At 37.9% G+C, this 15,163-nt stretch overlaps 1 protein-coding gene across 1 annotated transcript in view; it reads right to left on the bottom strand.

Moving 5' to 3' along the window:
• Window positions 1-5,336, bottom strand: part of LOC115270173 (leucine-rich repeat-containing protein 4C) — a 43,262-nt gene extending 37,926 nt beyond the window's left edge. The window contains exon 1 of the mRNA XM_062852190.1: window positions 4,653-5,336. The gene's annotated coding sequence lies outside the window, so the exon portion shown is untranslated. The remainder of the gene's footprint in view (window positions 1-4,652) is intronic.
• Window positions 5,337-15,163: the final 9,827 nt, after the last annotated feature.

The following is a 15,163-nucleotide window of genomic DNA, read 5'->3' as shown; positions in this document are numbered from 1 at the left end:
ACAACCACCTCAAAACGAATTGTTGTTGAAAAGAGGAAAGATAGAGCTACTAGGGTAAGTGTTCTAATTATGGTTATAGTACCAATCATTCGCCATAGTTGATTTTCACCCTTTAAAGCGCTGTTTGCAGTTCAGAAGAAATTTTTCGGCCTATCTTGATGCATGGGAAATTCCTTGCCTGAATCGCCCAAGAAACCGTTTTTCTTCGATCACAGTACGCAGTTGCGAAGAAATGACAGTTCAAATGGCAGTCACCGTGGAAAGTTTCTGCCAGGAATCGGTCAAGAAGTTTCTTGAGCGATTCCTTTCAAACACCAAACTAGGCTTAACGGTGTAAGACAACAAGAAAAAAAATGTGAATAACAGATCACGTTCACAAAAGATGGTTGCACTCATTTGAACTCCACATTTTGCTCAAATTATGGTAGAAATAAATCATTTTCCTTAAAATTTCAGCTTCCTTGCACCCTTTTTCGCCATAGTGTACCAGTTATGGCTAATCCCATAAGGAATGCATGCAAATAGTGCGAAAAGGAACCGAAGTTAAAAAATGTAACCACAATTGGTACAGGGTTCCTATGATTGGCACAAGCTGTAATAAATACTAAAAGTAGTTTTGGCTTCGTTTCTATATTTTTCCTGTAAAGTGTGGAAACTTAGCTATCTTTTAACATATTGATGACATTCGTTGGTCTTCTCGTTATTTTTATACAAATATTTTTCCTTAGTAGTGCCATAATTGGTACATCCACCCTATTTACAATAATAAAAAGTTGGGTCGGCCATATTGATTTTGGCCGCCATCTTGGATTTTTATACCAAATCATTTTTTTCACCATGAGGGCAACCACCGATTTTCAAAATTTTTACATCAATTGAAAGCTGGGACATTTATACAAAACATATAAAAAAATTAGAGATGTCTTTTTCTTCTTTCAAAAGTTATCTGCCGTTTTGTAAACCATACCACTGGGCCCGGTGCCGACCGTTTACATAAATGCAGCGTTATTTCGCAGTGTTTACGAACACGAATTAAAATTCTGAATCCACTAATGGAAAGTTGAAGGTTTAAGCTTTTCAAAACACTAAAAAAGTAATAAAAACAATGCCCGCATCATTGAGAAACAGTCAAAAACGGAAACGCACCTCCGATTCGGCCAAATTTTGCGACACGCGCCTTTGGGTATACATGCAGGCGTAAACTCGGATGCTGTTGTATGTCTTTGCCGGTGCGCATGGAAATGTATGGAGAAAACGTGGCTTAATTTACAAAACTGTAGATAACTTTTGAAAGAAGAAAAAGACATCTCTAATTTTTTGATATGTTATGTATAAATGTTTCAACTTTCAATTGATGCAAAAATTTTGAAAATCGGTGGTTGCCCTCATGGTGAAAAAAATGTTTTGGTATAAAAATCCAAGATGGCGGCCAAAATCAATATGGCCGACCCAACTTTTTATTATTGTAAATAGTAGCTCTATCTCTCCTCTTTTCAACAACATTTCGTTTTGAGGTGGTTTTCGGTGAAACTTTTGAGTTATATCGGTTTACGTGAGCCACCATTTGACCAAAATCGAGGGGTCTGCAAAACTTGTTGTGGCTCTAACTAACGGGGGGTCCATCAATTTGAGTAACCAAATGCATTTTTCTTACTTTTTAGGCGAGGACTTTCAGAAAATCGGCACCTTAAACATTTTTGAAGACAAGGTGTAAATAGTGGGCCGGTCTCAGCGAGAATTACCCAGATATAGTATTTTTTGTTGGAGAAAAATCGAGTTTTCTGATAGCTGACCCATCTTGCCCCCGTAAAAATGAGGTGGGGCAAGATGGGTCATGTTTTGAAAATTGCTTGTCAAGAAGCAGGTTTAAAACTTTATGACCTTTCTATACTTTTATATCATAGCTGACTAGTGTATCTGAGAGTCGTGGTAGAATACAGAGAAATGCGATTTATATTCAGACAGTTATAGGGGTCCATTTCTTAGGTGACCCATCCTGCCCCCACTTACCATACTCTACATTCCGAAAAAAAAAAATGATGAAAGTCATTTAGTGTGCTTTTGTAGAAGTCCTGAATGATTTATAACATAATTTCTTGAGAAACCTTCGAAATGATATCTCCTAAAAATCTGAAAAAATGTGTCCTATCGAAAGAGTTATTCCAGGGGTACCGTAAAATACTATTTGACTGTCTTTTTAGGAAAAAAACAACAATGCCTTTTTTTACTTATTCATTTATTTGGAAGGCTCTCCATGGCTTCTCTCAGAGAATAATTGAGAAAGTCAAGTCAAGTTACTCTACAGTTTTTGCTAGGATAAACCTAATAACCAGTCGAGAACACGGCTGTGCTGTTGCAGATGCAATCGAACCAATACATTTTCTCTTGCATCCGTCCAGATTTAATAAAAGGAAACATAAGCTTTAATGTTAATGTTTCAATTTCATGCTGACAGATTGTACATTTTTGAAGCTTATTATTAAAAACGAAAGCTAGTAACAATAGTTCTCTAAAGAAGAACTAAACCTAAACATTCCAGATAATCTAGTCAACAGAAAACCCGGCAACTTCTCCCTTAATGCCATGAAGAATACGCCAGAAAATAAATGAGACATCATGCCCGTAAATATTTTAGGAATCTCATCAAAGACTCCCTAAAATGAGATATTTTAAAGAAAATGGAATTCTTCTACAAGTTAATCTAACATTGCTTTGTATATTCAGAATGATAGAATGATAGTTGGTTTTCCCCCTGTAGCTTTTCAGAAATTTTCGAAGAGGGTACGCCCAGAAAGAAATACTTCAGGAATCCGATCAAAATTACATTACTACTTTCAGGTATTGGTTTCATCAATTTTTTTTTTTTTTGAGAGGATTCCTGCAAACATATTCAAAAAATCATACTTGAGAAATTCTTACTCAAATTTACTCACACATTTTCTATGCATATGTTTTCTACATGAATTTCACTCAAAACCAACCAAACAGGCTTTAAAAAATTTTATAAAAAATCCCACATTCAAAGCATCGCTATTTCGAAGGACACACCATCACGTAAATATTATTGATATTGTTAATATGAAAATTGCAATATTGTTATTTTCATTCTAGACAGAATTTTCTCCAGATATTTTAAATCCCTCCAAGACGTTCTCCTGAAATCTGTCTACAATGACGAAGAAAATCAATTATGTTCATAGAAACTCGTTTAATAAACCTCTGAGTGTTTATTCTTAAATTCCTAAGATTAAATCGCCAAGTATTTCTTTATCAACTAGGGATTTTCCAAAAAAAAAAAAACACTCAAGAACATCCGTTTCCTCTGAAAACTTCATCAAGAATTTTCCAAGAAATTCCATCAATGTGTCGCAAAGGGTTTCTAAAATTGGAAAATTGAATATACATGCAATTTTAAACAATTTTTGGAATGAGCGTGAGTCTTTCTTGAAAATGGTTATTATGCGTGTACTACAGGTCTTTCTGAATCAAGCCCGTTCAAAAAATTTTAACCACTATTTTTTGTGCGAAAAGCCACTATTTAGTCACTTTTTTGCTTTCCGTAAGTCACTATTTGGTCACTATTTTCGAGAAATTGGTCACTAAATTAACTATTTTGACCATCAGGTTTTGCTACCAGCCCTGATAGTTGAGCTTAAAATCCTTCATTGGCACTTGGAAGTTGATCTGCCACCCCTAATATGGGTACTATTGAAAGTAAGGTTAGAAATTGCTGAGAAAAGTCTGATAATCTCAATGGGGTCTGTATTACTCGTTATCGAGCTTTTATCCTGTCCGAGGAATAGTGCTTCCGAATATTCAATGTTGTCCATAACTTTGTTGCGAGGTTAGCTTTGATTGTCTTTTGTCGGCGAATATCTAGCTGGATTTCGTTAGTACTGATTAACAACGGAACAACACTCGATGGTGAATTGGAAAATAGCATATACGGTACTAAAAAAAATGGCAGGAGTCTTCATTTAGAGTCGATCCATTACTATGAGTAGTTGAAAGTTGCCCATTCATACCTGTTGTAAATATCATGGCAATGACTGTCGTTTATCGAATTTATTTTTTGTGCCTACGGCTTTAAGTAGAATTCGAAAAATAAAGAATCATGCAAAGCAAAATTTGACATTTTCTGACTAAGAAATTTAAGAGAAACTAGCTGTACCCGGCAAACTTTGTCTTGCCTACTGCGTTTTTTGACGTTTGAAGTTTCTAGCTAAGACCAAATCCCCGGTCCCCGGTATGGAAGATCGATTTTCAAAAACTATAAGTTTTTCCATGTTTTATGCCTCATAAACCATCGTTGGGTGAAAACTAACAGAACAAAACTAAGACGACCAAAATCGGACCTTCCGCTCGCAAGTTATGCGCGGTCCCACGTATGCCACTGCATTTTTATATATGTAGATAAGTTTAAACAAAATTCCAAATAAACATGATCCTTTAAACTTAAACACAAACAAATCTAAAATTTTCCACAGATGACACTAAGCCGAAGGACATAGCTCTTCCTTCACTGATGATCTGCAGATCACACCATGTGTTAGTCAGAGAGATAACATTTATTTACGTTTTACAATTTCACGTCAATATTATATGGTTCACTGTCCATAAGCATCATAATAAAACGTTTCACAATTACTCACATTTTCTTCCGACGTTAAAACAATAATCTACCGCCTCGTGATTCCAGTAGATTCGTAGAAGAACAAACATTCACTTGTGATGGATGATAACAGCGTGCCTCATTAAGACATTGAAGCCGAATTCAAACACAAAACTTCCGTTGATATCACCTTTATTCTAAGATAACAGATGCTTCTACACATTTCTTATCACCGATTTTTGGGTGCCTTCTACGTGCATTAGTAATCAATAAGAAATATATTTCTTCAACCTTCATTCTTCGAACATTTCCTTTGTGAAACATATAATAGCAGATCGCAACCACTTCTAGAGCAACCGCGTTGAGCCTTTTCTCCGTGTTTATACTCTACTTTTTACACTTTGTAACTAGTAATCCGTTAGCACAACTAATTATCGCTTCCAACCGCGCACCTTATCTCGAGGTTGTTTTCCGTACTTGATAATTCCTCATTTATAGAGTACTTCTCTACTGAACACTAAGCAGATTATCGCCCGGGGTTCCCGCTCGACTATTCCCAGTTCCGACCGATTCCGTTGTCCGAGTGATACTAAATCAGTCCGATTTTTAAATTGAACGGAAAGACATCATCACTTCCATGCGCAGTCGTCCACCACGCTCTGTGCGCTACAATCAACCAGGCGTCCGCACATTCCGGCTCAGACCGTTCGTCTGACCGGCTGGTTTGTCTGTGTACTAAACTGAACCGCGAACGCAGAAGCGAATGAGACACCTTCATTCCAGACTGGAGCGCTGATTCCTAAATATTGTTATATGCATTTGGTTTGGCAGAACAAACTGCTCGAAAAGATGCGCGCGATAGACGTGCTTAAACGTAACGAGCTTGAGAATGAACTGGATATGTGATGACGCTGAATACTTGTATGATATTGTTTTGGTACTCGGAAAACATGTTTGTATGATTTATTCTTTTTGTAAACATGTTGTGAGGTTTAGTTGTATAACCCAATGCAATGGGTTCAGTTTTTCATAGATTTTTTTTTTCAAAAAATCTCGGTATGCTGAACTATCCGGCTAGAAAAAACCTTTGTACAAATGTTTCCAGTTTGAGTGAAGTTAGTCGGTTGAATTTCTGAGTGAACGAGCGTCGTTTGTCAAATGGCGATTTTGCTTCCTCTGATGAGGAAGTTCTGGAATGCCTATTCAGTACACACTTCCCCGTATGTGTAGAAATTACATCTTCGGGTGAACCTGATGTATTTTCTTGTTGTTATTATTCTCTGGGCTTCAGCCCGGAGAATCATAACTTTAGAATCCAGTTTTCCTCTCAAAATCTCACAGCCGTTGTCTATTGAAAATGGGTTTTTCTCTTTGCAGATGCTAATGAGAGTTCAGTGATATTTTCTTATCAATATTGTTTGGATAGGGTAGTTTATTTTATAATCTCTACTAAATCTTGGTAAATTTTTATTGGAACATGAAAAGTATTCAACTATGTACTGACCTTCATTCATGATGTCAGTTAAATATGCTGTTCAGTGTTAAAAAATAGAGAAAAAATGTTTTCACTTCCGATGAAACGCACGGAAAAGCACCAACAACGAAGAAGGTGACAAATTTGTAGTCAGTTTCGGAGAGGTATTATAATTTACAAATGAACATTTTATTTCATGTGAATGTAGTTAGGGCCTTGTTGGAACTCAAAATACTCAAACTGTTCTCATGCTCGGTGGAGCGACAATATTCACTAAAATTGTGGTTTGAGGTTCCTTCTGAAGGGAGAAAACATTCATGCCTACAAAATGTACTCTGGAAACAGATAAATAGAATACGTTGGGGCATCCCGTGACCTGGGATGTTATACGTTTATTTCATGGTTTCGAGCTGAGTCCTAACAACTTTTCGCCAAGTTGAAAATTTCAGGTGATTAGTCATCCAATTTAGAACAGTTGTCCTTCTCGGCAATTAGTTGATGACTGAGCCAATGTGTTATCTAATTATTGTTTGACAAATTACGTACCATTGAAATTTCTTTATTTTTGAAGCCCTTTTCACTCATTGCAATATGTGTGGAATGCCCTAATGTTTTGCAAATTCACTAGGCTTTCACATTTCCTTTGAAGCGTCACGTAATTTATGCATGTTGACTAACGTCATGCAATAGTTAATGAATTCACGTTTTGTGTTAGATTTTTTTTATGAAACATCATACTTGCAAAAAAAAACTTTTTTGAACGTTACGTAATTTTTAAACATTCCCTGCCTCTAAAAGCGGAAAAAAGTTGTAGAACTCACGTAGTTTTAACTATGTATAAAGTTTTGATGAGGTGCCTCCATTTCATCATGCAATCAAAATTTAATGAGATGGGCCAAAATATGTTCACTTGGTGGTCCAAAATAGAAGCCCAAGATCCTTCAGGAGTTTTGATATTTCTTGTATTTACTACAACAATTTTGAATTCTGTTTGGCCTTTTTCGACTGAAAACATGTTGCTCTACCTAATGCCTACTGAAATTATCCATGTTTTATAGTGAAAACCTTCTCTTTTCGCTGAATTGTTCATCCACCTCCTAAAGGGGTCCAAAAAACCTCCTTTACCCTATTAAACGGAAACACTGTTTTAGAAGTTTTGAAAACTCAAAATGGATTGTTTTCTATTAATAAGTAGGGTATGTGTGCCATCAGTAATCTCACGCTCCCATATTCATCCTATTCGAAAACAAGCGATTACGACACCGATTGATTCCGTCTTTTTGTTTTCATGGATGCTCACTTCTAACAAAAAATACAAAAATAAGAAACAAAACAAACAGCGCTTCAATCCTTTGTTTTTCGTAGGATGAAAATGGGAGCCACATGCTTAAGAAGGGAACCAATACCCTATGTATCGTGACCAACTGTAACAGAAATAAAAAAAAACTTTTTATTACTATTGTGCTACATTTACTCTCCTTTTTAATTTCAAGACAAAAAAAAACGAAATTGAATTCCATAAAACGAAATACTTAAGCTAAAGCTTAAAGCAAGTAGGTTATACAAAAATGTGTGGGTCTCCAGTTAGCCTAGTGGTTAAGGCTATGGATCGCCAATCCGGAGACGGCGGGTTCGATTCCCGTTCCGGTCGGGAAAAATTTCTCGACTCCCTGGCCAAAGTGTATCATTGTGCTTGCCTCACAATATACGAATTCATGCAATGGCTGGCAAAGAAAGCCCTCCAATTAATAACTGTGGTAGTGCTCAAAGAACACTAAGTTGGAGAAAAGGCAGGCCAAGTTCCAGTTGGAACGTCGTGCCAGAAAGAAGAAGAAGAAGTTATACAAAAATACCATCCTGACTTCCTTTGAGTATCTTCGTGCCACACGATGTACACACATGCAAAGTGGTCTTTGGCAGAAGAAAGTCTCAGTTGGCTTTGTCCCAGTTACGGACATTGGCGGACGTACCAAAGAATTGAACAACTTAAATCAGTTTGGTGAGCTTAGCCAGTTGTAAATGTTACAACAATACAAACTGGTTGGAGACCACTTTTCGAACTTTTTTTTGTAGTTGTTTTGGTGATGATTTTTGAGCTTTGAACATCAGGTTAAGATTTGTCGAGATTCTTCCTAGGGTTTATTTTGTTAAATGGCCACGAGATTTGAGTCCTGAGAACTTAGATTTGATGGACATTTTTATTTTATAATTACGGTCTGTCCTGGCACCGTGTCCGCAGCACAGCTCCTCGATCAAGGACCAATGTTCGGAGTATAGCAATAATTATCCCCTTATGAGCCCAGTGTGCACGGGAGCACTGATGTGGAAACCAACTCCACGGTGATAAAGAGCATGTTCGCCTCGTAGGACAGAGTGAAGCATAATTTGACCCGTGGCCAATCTGTGTTCTTCAAAATTTGGCCAACGTACTCAGTTCAATTCTAAAATCTCAAGCTTCACGCAGCATGCCTTATTGACTAGTTACTAAACTAAGTCTAGTCTTTGTACAACACATTGAAAAAATAATTATCACTTTTTGTACTCAGCATTAGCATGGTGCTGACGGAGATGGCCAACCGCGCGAGTCACGGAAGGTTAAATCAGCTTGTAATCTTTCATTTTCGGTTTCTTTAACGTTTTGTTAGCCCCCAATCCATCCTCAAGTCCCCCATCCATCCTGATGGAACTACCATATTCTTGTTTTCGTTTTTTTTATTTAGCTCTTGGCGCCATAAAAGACGCTACAGTAATGTTCCGATTTTATCACGCCCTCCGCACATCAGTCTTTCATTTTTCATTCATTTGCTGTTGCATTTGAGAAGTGTTTCCCCTCTTCTTCAAGATGAATGTTGAAGGCGCGTTGTGCAACGTTAAAAATATTGAAAATGCGTATAGATTTTGTAAAAAAATTAAAAACATTTTTGAAAACTGGCGTGATAAAATCGGAACAATACTGTATTTGAATTGTTCTTTCATCGAATTTCCCGTGGAAGTGTGAGGTAGCATTATGGGTGAACCAGCACTATGTTTGACGCTCCTTCCAGGTTGTCGATGTCGGCTCACCAGTTTTTTAGTCCTTCAGACTCTAACGGAACGATATGTTAGTGAGCTCGATTCATGCAATATTTTATTGTTAAAACTTTATAAATACCTACATATTTCAAAATTAATATGGAATGTTCATGAAACTCTTTCTATTACCGTACCATCGTACCAGTTTGTACAGAGGATTTGAGTTTTTTTTCGTCTGTAAGGCATATAGACTTGGCATATATTCTGCAGTTTTGTTCACTTCATTATGAGGGGTTTTTATTGGCCGGATTGTCTCAAACTTGGCCGTATGATAAAGTTTGTTTGGAAAATTCAGCAGATTTTTTCAATCCCCACTAACTACGAGGCAAACAAAACTGCAAAATTACATAAATCCCCTCATATAAAGTGGTAAAGATGTTCATTTAATTCATATCGGTTGCAGTTAAGCGAAATGTATTCGTAGCATTGAAGTTTGGATAATTTAACAGGCTTGGCAAAACTTATTACACTTCACAATAAATAATAACGATGGATGTCCACCAGCTGATAGGCAGCACTTACACTTTCCTACTGTTTAATTTTAATTTATGTCATTCAAGCCATTTCTACGTTTTAACCTTTTGGTTCTTTGTGACAATTTTGAATGTTATAGTCCACGGGTTCTCAATCGGTGGCCCGCGGCACCCTAGGGGGGCATGAAGCCAGTCCAGGGGGCCGCGGTGTTACCTAAAAAAAAGTTAAATTTTTATTCTATTTTGTGCAAATTATACCAATTTTTATTTTGTAACTTTGTTTTGCGTTTTTTTTTTGTTGTATATCTGTAATCAGTAACATGTGAAAATGAGAGATGGGTACAAACCAGTGATTCTCAGGAGTGGGCAGAAATCGTATTGAAGGGATGGCGAAAATACTGCAAAAGCGGCGATTAAAAAAAACTTGTTCAAAACATCTCAGAAATCTACATACCTATGTAATTACAGAATTTCAAAGTTGGTACATGTATGGAAAAAATTATAAGTGTTTCTAGAGACTAAAACATTTTGGAACTCGGAAATCTAAAAATCTATTGGGAAGTTTTAGATCAATTTGATTTCAAAGTATAATTAGTGTATATTCAAGATTTATTTTTACTGAAATTGTAAAAGGAGTTTTTTTCTGATTTTATAAGACAATTCCATATAGCCCATATAGCCGAGGCGGTAAACGCACGGGTATTCAGCATGACCATGCTGAGGGTGACGGGTTCGATTCCCGGTCGGTCCAGGATCTTTTCGTAAAGGAAATTTCCTTGACTTCCTTGGGCATAGAGTATCTTCGTGCCTGCCACACGATATACGCATGCAAAATGGTCATTGGCAGAGGAAGCTCTCAGTTAATAACTGTGGAAGTGCTCATAGAACACTAAGCTGAGAAGCAGGCTTTGTCCCAATGAGGACGTTACGCCAAGAAGAGAGAGATAAGACAATTCGTGGGCGGATTTTTTCAGAACAAATTTATGGTAGTATTGGTTGGAATACTCCATTTTTGGCAAAACTCACCATCCAAAAAAGATAAAAACATTAATTTTGTTGTAGTTCGTCAAACTGTTTTTGTGGATATTTCAGAAAAATTTCCAGGAGAATTACGAATTTTGAAAAATACAGGAATTTAGCGAGATATTCGTTAACCCCCCTTTCCATTTTTTCAGGGTAAACCACTAGGGCCAACTCCTAACCGCCACCCCCAAGAGCCAAAATTAGAGGAACAAATTTTCAGTATAATACGCTTTGGAAGAAACAAAAATCTCCTGCGCCTATTTTTAAGCAACGACTCAAATTGAATGTTCATGGCATGTTTACAGAATGTGAGTGTCAAATAAAAAAAAAGTATCATTGATCGTCGAAAATCCTGTCCACAGTAAATTTTTGTCTACGCCACTGTACCCAAATAACTCGGTATCGTTTATTTAATTCATATTTTTCCTAAAAATTTTCATTGGGCCCCAGATATTTTGACAATGCTTAAAGGGGGTCGCCACCTCAAAAAAGTTGGGTACCCCTGAGTCACTCACGGAATACGACGATCATTATATTTTTTGCAGCTTTTTTCGTTTCGACATTTTGTCATGACTCTTTTAAACAACATAGAACGTATTAATTCACCATAATTCTGGGCCACCTGGATCTTTTTATTTTCTTAAGATCCTAGTGTCAATTTCCGATATTTCTCATCGAATTATGTTTGTTTTTCATTGGAATGAGCTGTAATATCGGTGTACATTAATGACTCAAAAGTCAGAAGTAATGTATGCTTCCACAATCCACGGCCAACTGCTACGCTACACATCTAAGCCTCGTGCCCCCAAGCTGTGCATTTCCAAAGAAACGTTTTCAGCCGGCTGTGTTTAGAAATCCAAAACCATAACAATGCACGTTTACTTTTCACAGCATATTGAACGTAACCAGTATGACTTCTCGTAGAAAAATCTGTTTCTGCATAACTGCATATACATATCGCTAGAAAACATGTGCAGTCGATAAGTGGTATTTGATGATGATCAGGTAGAAGTGTGATTTGAGGTCGTCGCCTCAGAGGGAACGTATGTTCTTGTACAACGACCCTGTACCGAACTGACAGGTTTGGAGAAACACGTTCCAAAAGTGTGCGGCTGTTGTTCGGAGTACCGTGTAAAGTCGTTAAATTAAACATCCAAACGCTTTAAGTTTTGAGTAGATGTTCACAAATATAAAGAGAGTGTTCCTATTTTCAAAAATAAAGCAAATTTTCAAATTAAACTACAGCATGCTGTGATTTCATTTTCTTTGAGAAAATGAGTGAAAAAATTATGAGTCTTTTAGAAATCAGCTGATTTGTTGTACAAGCATTTAAAATTTGAAAAAAAAAACAGTACCTACAATAATGCTGAACACTATGTAAAATTGTTCAAAATCTGTCAGAAATAGGGGAACTTACGTATTTTCGGCAGTTTTGTTCTCTTCGTCGTGGGGGTTTTCTGGAACATGTTGAACTCAGAGTTGGCCTCAAATCCTTTCCAACCAAGCTGAGTTATATGCCCAAGTTTCAGGCAATTTGGCCGACAAAAACCCCTCTTGACGAAGAGAACAAACCTGCCGATAATATCCTTTGTCATCCTACATATGTTTGCTATTGAAACAATAAAAACAGTATTCATTTGGATTTCAAATCTATATGTAAGATTTGAAATCAGTAATATATTTCCTGAACAAAAAAAATCGAATACTGCCATTACCTACTTGGAAAAAATGTCATGTTTCCAAATTTTGTACTTCTAAATTTTGCTTTTATAAATGTCGATATTTGTAGTTGGTGTCCAATTTTCAGCTCAGTCGCTCATAGGGAAATAAAGATGTAAAAGTAGTCAATTCTAAATGAAAATCAACTTTTACTATTCATCTATTTACTAACATCAACTATTTTATGAACATAGTTGTATGTCATTTGTGTGCAAATGTGAAAGTAAGTGGATTCAAAGTCGTTTGAGAGTATCTGACTTCATATATTGATGAGTTTGTTAAGTCTCTAAATATACTAATAATATGTTCCACAGGAATAAAAAACCCGGTTCGTTAACTTTTATGTGTTTCCTCCGATCTCAGCATACTCTGGTCAAATCTTTCCAGCTACTCATGCGAAACAACACAGGAAGAACAACAATGTTATCCGAGTTTTCATCATTGCCAGCTATTTAACACTTTACGCCAATGCTGTTTTAGGTTTAAAGTTCGCGCCGTTAATATATTTAGATTCAGTGTAAACATTCACTCTATGTACCCACCCACCTACCTACCTACTTGTTGCAACTTCTTGTTTATGCGCAGAGCCGTGTTTAGCCGATTGCGATGAGCGGTGAAATGGGAAACCGGTTCAAAAGTATTGCCGTTTTGGATCCGGTAGAGAAAACATTCTAATAGACTTGATGCCGAGAGGCATGAGGGTGTCGAAGAAAGAAATTCGAGAATCGGAATGCATAGATTTAATGTTTACCTCATCAACCAGATGAGCAGTTTTGACAGAAAGCAATTAATGTTTCGTTTATTGTGATCTATGTACATCAATCCTGGGGGTACAGTCTAGACTCCTACTACACGGCTTCCGTCTACACGGTCACCTATTACACGGATTCCTATTACACGGCCGTCCGTGTTGTGGGAATCACAGAGCTTATGGGATTTCGCCTAATTAGGGGTGTGAGCGAATATCTCAGGCGTATTACAAGATAGCACCATACTTTCTTTGGCAAAGTTGTAGTACTAGAATAGATCTACCACACAATGCCAACTATCATCCAATTAGTTGGCAATTTGCCCGATAGAGGCGCTATGTAGAATTGGTTGCTATGTACACTCGCCAATAGAAGCACTCATAAGTTATCACATGCGATATCTCTAGATCTACTTTATTTGGAATAATGCTGTCTTCGGCAAAGTTGTACAGTATGTCAACAATTATCTGGCGATTTAATAATGAGTTGGTTATTTCGACGCTAGGTGGCGCTAGTTGTCAAGCAAAGCTTCAAACTCCGCTATCTCGAGATCCAGAGCAGATAGAAAAGTGCCGTCTTCGGCAAAGTTCTTCAGGAAGTCAAGAGCAATCTGGTGGTTCAACAATTAGTTGGTAATTTCGCCGCTAGATGGCACTAGTTGTCAAGCAAAGCTTCAAACTCCGCTATCTTGAGATCCAGAGCAGATAGAAAAGTGCCGTCTTCGGCAAAGTTCTTCAGGAAGTCAAGAGCAATCTGGTGGTTCAACAATTAGTTGGTAATTTCGCCGCTAGGTGGCGCTAGTTGTCAAGCAAAGCTTCAAACTCCGCTATCTCGAGATCCAGAGCAGATAGAAAAGTGCCGTCTTCGGCAAAGTTCTTCAGGAAGTCAAGAGCAATCTGGTGGCTCAACAATTAGTTGGTGATTTCGCCGCTAGGTGGCGCTAGTTGTCAAGCAAAGCTTCAAATTCCGCTATCTCGAGATCCAGAGCAGATAGAAAAGTGCCGTCTTCGGCAAAGTTCTTCAGGAAGTCAAGAGCAATCTGGTGGCTCAACAATAAGTTGGTGATTTCGCCGCTAGGTCGCGCTAGTTGTCAAGCAAAGCTTCAAACTCCGCTATCTCGAGATCCAGAGCAGATAGAAAAGTGCCGTCTTCGGCAAAGCTCTTCAGGAAGTCAAGAGCAATCTGGTGGTTCAACAATTAGTTGGTGATTTCGCCGCTAGGTGGCGCTAATTGTCAAGCAAAGCTTCAAACTCCGCTATCTCGAGATCCAGAGCAGATAGAAAAGTGCAGTCTTCGGCAAAGTTCTTCAGGAAGTCAAGAGCAATCTGGTGGTTCAACAATTAATTGGTAATTTCGCCGCTAGGTGGCGCTGGTTGTCAAGCAAAGCTTCAAACTCCGTTATCTCGAGATCCAGAGCAGATAGCAAAGTGCCGTCTTTGGCAAAGTTCTTCAGGAAGTCAAGAGCAATCTGGTGGTTCAAAAATAAGTTGGTGATTTCGCCGCCAGGTGGAGCTAGTTGTCAAGTAAAACTTCAAACTCAGCTATCTCGAGATCCAGAGCAGATAGAAAATTGCCGTCTTCGGCAAAGTTCTTCAAGAAGTCAAGAGCAATCTGGTGGTTCAACAATTAGTTGGTGATTTCGCCGCTAGGTGGCGCTAGTTGTCAAGCAAAGCTTCAAACTCCGCTATCTCGAGATCCACAGCAGATAGAAAAGTGCCGTCTTCGGCAAAGTTCTTCAGGAAGTCAAGAGCAATCTGGTGGCTCAACAATTAGTTGGTGATTTCGCCGCTAGGTGGCGCTAGTTGTCAAGCAAAGCTTCAAACTCCGCTATCTCGAGATCCAGAGCAGATAGAAAAGTGCCGTCTTCGGCAAAGTTCTTCAGGAAGTCAAGAGCAATCTGGTGGTTCAACAATAAGTTGGTGATTTCGCCGCCAGGTGGCTCTAGTTGTCAAGCAAAGCTTCAAACTCAGCTATCTCGAGATCCAGAGCAGATAGAAAATTGCCGTTTTCGGCAAAGTTCTTCAGGAAGTCAAGAGCAATC

Source organism: Aedes albopictus, chromosome 2, assembly GCF_035046485.1.
Source record: "Aedes albopictus strain Foshan chromosome 2, AalbF5, whole genome shotgun sequence".
Taxonomy (NCBI): Eukaryota; Metazoa; Arthropoda; class Insecta; order Diptera; family Culicidae; genus Aedes; species Aedes albopictus.
This window is presented reverse-complemented; position numbering and strand designations above follow the sequence as displayed.